This window comes from Ascidiella aspersa, chromosome 3 (assembly GCF_963924565.1).
Source record: "Ascidiella aspersa chromosome 3, kaAscAspe10.2, whole genome shotgun sequence".
NCBI classification, from domain to species: domain Eukaryota; kingdom Metazoa; phylum Chordata; class Ascidiacea; order Phlebobranchia; family Ascidiidae; genus Ascidiella; species Ascidiella aspersa.
This window is the reverse complement of record NC_139449.1, coordinates 17,766,297-17,771,561: the sequence shown is the minus strand read 5'-3', so window position 1 is coordinate 17,771,561 and position 5,265 is coordinate 17,766,297.

The window sequence follows — 5,265 nt, the reverse complement described above, 5'->3', positions numbered from 1 at the left end:
TGCCCAAATGTTGTTTTTGACGTTATGCGATAGGACGAAGGACGCCCTTTTGGGGCTAATTTTTTTTTTAACAAATGGGCTAAGACGTACATTCTAGTAACATAGTCTTTGCCCCATAAAATTTCATTTTTACCAGACAATATTTTACTTGACTTGGTTTTTACGACGTCGCCGCTCCTATTTTTCAGCGACGATTTACTCCCCCAGGTCCCAAAGCATGTAGCCCACTGAAGAGCACACACAACACACAAACCTCCTCGTTTATATCGAAATTTAAAAACATAAAAAAAAACATATGATGTGTTTTTTGCTTTTCAAAGTGATTGGAGAAGATGTAGCCTACATTTGTAACAACTGTGCTAAACTGCGCCAAACGTGAGAAAAATCCCATCGAACACTAAAATTGGCCTAATTAAACTGCTGCAATAAGCACAATATTTTGCGAAATGTTTAAATGTTGCGTGGTTAAACACAATGTAAGAAAGAAGTCATATCAGGGTTTAGTATTCATCACTATCAAATTATTCTTGAGAAGGTTTGTTGTACGATATCTGTGTAGGTTTCCTGATGTCCAATCAAAGTATATATCAGTATAGACCCGTTTGCTAGCAGTATTCGTTCAACTTGTGTGATATTCAAGCAAACTCGATATCCGGGTACCAAATGGTGTACATAACGTAAGAAAAACCCGTATCGTGTTTAAAAGTGAAAATTGCTACACCTCTGCAGTAAACGCCATATTAAGCTGCATGGAACGTCAAACAAACTCGTAACCCAGTGCTCTCCTTTAAAAAATACGGACTCCTTAAAAAAAGTCAAGCTTACGGACTCCTAACTTAAAACTATTAACCATACCAAGTTATGTAACTGTGATACGGGTTTTCGACAAAGCTACGCGTTTGTTACGTTGTATGTCCAGATGATACTGTCTTTAAAGTTTTACATTAACTTCAATGTGTAAGATAAATCAATACATTTCCACAGAGAAAACACGAGTTTTCTTGGTAGGCCTACCATCGCGATCCAATGCAAAAGTAAATCCAATTAATATGTATCCTTCGTTATATTTTTGTTTTTTACCCTCTATTTATTACAGTTGGTCCCGTATGGTATGTTTGCTATTAGTGGCATTAAAAATAGGGTACATTATGACATCATAAACAGACTGCCACATTTGGCACGCGTGCTGGACACCCCTGAACTAAATGCTTTTTCGACTGGCGTGGTATAGAATTTGCTGGAGACGCATGTTGCCGATGGTTTAAAAAATATATTGTGACAATTTTATTGTCATGTAACCAAAGTGCAGATTTGTGTGTTGTTTCTGAAATTGTACGATAAAATGCTCGACTATAGCATACGTCGATCATCGCTTCGCTAATCATGTCATACAACCTTTAAGCGACGAAACCCGGTCCATAAAAAGTTATCGGTCCAGAATTACTAATAAACGTCAAACTTTAAGCTACAACATCAATTGTTTAGACCAGGAAGTCGAACCGTTTAACTTTACCCTTTCAGGTTCGGTTCGGATTCAAAGATATTTTCGGAATCCGGTTCAGTTCCGGTTTCGGTTCGGAGCAATTTAAAAGTTCCGGTTCAGCTCCATTCCGACCATCGTTAGTTCAAAACCGGTTCATAAAGTTCCGGTTCGGATACAATATATAGGTTGCGTTAAATCTAAAAATGTGTGTCATAAATGTAGAGAATAATCTTTGAAATGTAAGTCATTTAATCTAAGTTTCGTGACGTATTAAAAAAACAGCACGCGATAATAAAATATCTGAAAGATAAAAATCAACGTTTTATTTAATCAATATTCATATTTTTTTATAAAATTTCGAGCATGGCATAACTTGACTCTGTAAAATACCAGTTATTACGTCATGCTGTAAGTGAACCTAGGGTATCACGACTTTCAAATTATTTGGTTCAGTTCTGGCTCAGCTCCTTAAAATCTTACAAAAAACGGCTCGGGTACGGTTAAGGTTAGGAAACAAATTGTCCCAAAACCGGTTCATAAAGTTCCGGTTCGGTTCCGGTTCGACTCCCTGGTTTAGACTTGCGTGATATTTAAGCAAATACCTTGCACTGGGTTATAGGCTACGCAAGAAAAAATCCGACCGGCAAACATATGACGGGCAAACTTTGCCATTTATTATAAGAGATAGCATGCTTATATTCATTTTAGGATATCCCTGTGGTTTCACATTTTTTACTAAATTAACTAACACAAAAAAAAATTGACTGTCACAAATTTAATGTAAGTAGAGCGTTAAAACTTGTTTATTGTGTTTACCTGGGATGGTAATGCTATTGCAACCTCTGATAAGAATCAGATATAACAGAATCACAGGGACCTTGATTGTCCCCGAAAAATGGGTTACTTTTAAGGTAAACTTAACAAGAAACTAGTTCATCAAGACCTTGTACGTGTTTTTTGATTAGCTTCGAATCTCTGGTGAAGTTGTATTAAATTCTATACCGGTCATGTTCAAATGGCGGATCGCGATCCGATTCCGGATCTTTTCAACCTTTTGTGCGGATCTTCTAATGTAGTCTTGAAAACATAAACTTTCTACAGTGTCTTATGTGAATACCTATTGTCAGTGTTGATGAATTTTGTAAAATATCAAGCATAGAACGAGACTCCCAAATGCTAATCTTTGTGAGCGTTTGAGGATATCAGTTAGCGACAGAAAGCCCCAATTCGATGCTATTAAGACCTGAAGTCTAAAACAGGGGTCGGCAACCCGCGGCCCGCGGGCCGGATGCGCCCCGCCAATGTAATTCATTCGGTCCGCCGCCTCTTTGACAAACTAGATACGAGTCCATATCAAATACTTTTTGACTATTTAACTAAAAAAAAACGTAAGTGCGAAAAATTTTAGCGCTTCGCGCGAATGATCTTACTGCGTCCAACTTGTTTACGTTTTGATGCTGTCTTTTGAACTATATAAGCGCTTCGTTGCCGTTAACGGAAAACGTATTCAAAAATATTGTACACATATTTTTTAACATTTTTATTTTCGGCAATGTAATAAAAACTTGCAACAAATTTAAAAGAAATGCCGGTATACGTAAAAAATCGCGCTCGCTTCGCTCGCCACGTGCGACCTGATTTAGAAAGGTTAACAAACACTAAACAAGATTAACTATTAAAGTTATCGCGTTTCTAGTTTTATTACACTTTTAATTGGGAGTATGGATGACGACGTTTGGGCTCGAAGTTTAAACCAAACAAACGCCCTTTTTCGCGCTTTGCGCCAACACTTTACTGCCTCCTTAAATGTAATTAAACACGCTTTTAAGCAGAGAGTCGAACCGTTTGACTTTTCCGGTTCAGGTTCGGTTCGGGTTCAAAGATTTTTTCGGAATCCGGTTCAGTTCCGGTTCTGGTTCGAAGCAATTCAAAATGTTCCGGTTCAGCTCCGGTTCAACCATTGTTATTTCAAAACCGGTTCATAACGTTCCGGTTCGGATACATAGTTACGTGAAATCTAAAAATTTGAGTCAATAAATGTAGAGAATAATGTTTTAATAAGTCATTTAATTTAAGTTTTGTAAGTCATTTGATCTAAGTTAAGTGAATTTAAAAATAAACAGCTTATTATTGAAATATCTAAATAATCAAAAATCAACGTTTTTTTATTCAATAATCAAATGTTTTTCATAGAATTTTGAACATGGCATAACTTGACTCTGCAAAATACAAGTTGTGACGTCATGCCGGAGTGAACCGCTTTTGTTTACAGGTTCGGGTTCAGTTAAGGTTCATGTTCTTTCAAAGTATTCGGTTCAGTTCCGGTTCGGCTCCTTAAAATTTTATAAAAAACGGTTCAGGTTCGGTTACGGTTCGACAAAAATTGGCTTAAAACCGGTTCATAAAGTTCCGATTCGGTTCCGGTTCGACTCCTGCTTTTAAGTCAAAAAAAAAAATTGAGGTCCGCCTGATTAAAAGTTGTTCTAACATTTTAATAACACAATTCTCAGTTAAATTTTTGTGCTTTCCGAGTTTGGTGTTGGCCCACGACTAGAAAAAGGTTGCCGACCCCTGGTCTAAACCAACTCATCATTTTTCTCACTGAAACAATCTTGGTACTGTAGCACACTTCACTTTTGACTCTTACAAAGTTATCAATATGTTGTAGGCTACATTTATATAAATAAAGCACCATAAAAATATTGGGCAATTTTGTAATAATTTAGAAAAGTTTGTTTAAAAATAAAATAAATTTAATTATTTACTTTTTCTCCGCTTATGCGGGAATTTACCTAATATTTAAGAAAATACTGCATGTATCGTACGTCGGGAGTACGACTGTCTGTTTTTACGTGTTTATGCATATTATATTTTTTTGTTGGAATTCGAACGTTTTATTGCTAATTTAGAAAAGTGGGTCGACTAAAAAAATAAAGCACTAGTCTGGTGCGCTACACATGAGTCTTTGAGAAAGCAGTTTCTGTGCACACCTAAATAAGTAACTTGCATATTTATTTTTGAAAAAAAGATTGAGTTGTACTAAATTTATGAACCTGAGGTGTGTATCAAACCCTAATTTTACAATTCACACCTCAAAATTTGGTGCTGCACCGCTGAGATCTCGGCACAATGTGTGATAAAATGCAGACCGGTTTCAAATTTCGCACATAATTCATTTGATTCTGTTATTCTAAATAAACTAGAGAACTATTTAGCGAGTACAAAAAACTATGCCGACAGCACTTTAAATTCGGCTTTAGCTTTGTCTTAGAGTTTATATAAGAGGCCTAGAAGGTAAAATTCATCTACTTAAAAATCCGGCGCTGGTCTAGAATCCTACCACAACGCGCATTATTTGGGTTAGGTTGCGGGTTAGCGTTTGGGTTAAGGTGGGTCAAGTATTATTATTAAATAAAGAATATAATAATACTTGACCCACCCACACCCAAACGCTAACCCGCAACCTAACTCAATTTTGTGCGTTGATTTCATAACTGTGGTAGGATTCTAGACCAGCGCCAAAAATCCTTACTCAAAAGTAAAACAGGTGACAATTACTTTGCCTAATAATTAAATGGTTATCAATAAAGCGTTATTGGGCAAGTGTCTATCATGTAATGTCAGGTCCGGAGTTGCCTTAAGTTGCAACTGTAGCATTCCCTTGTTAAACATGCTGGGCTTGGACAAAATGGGCTACAGGGTTAACTTTAGGCTAATATTAAGCGAGGTTATTCTCAGCATAATCTTGAAGTATTGGTTATGGCCATAGTAACATTTTTTCT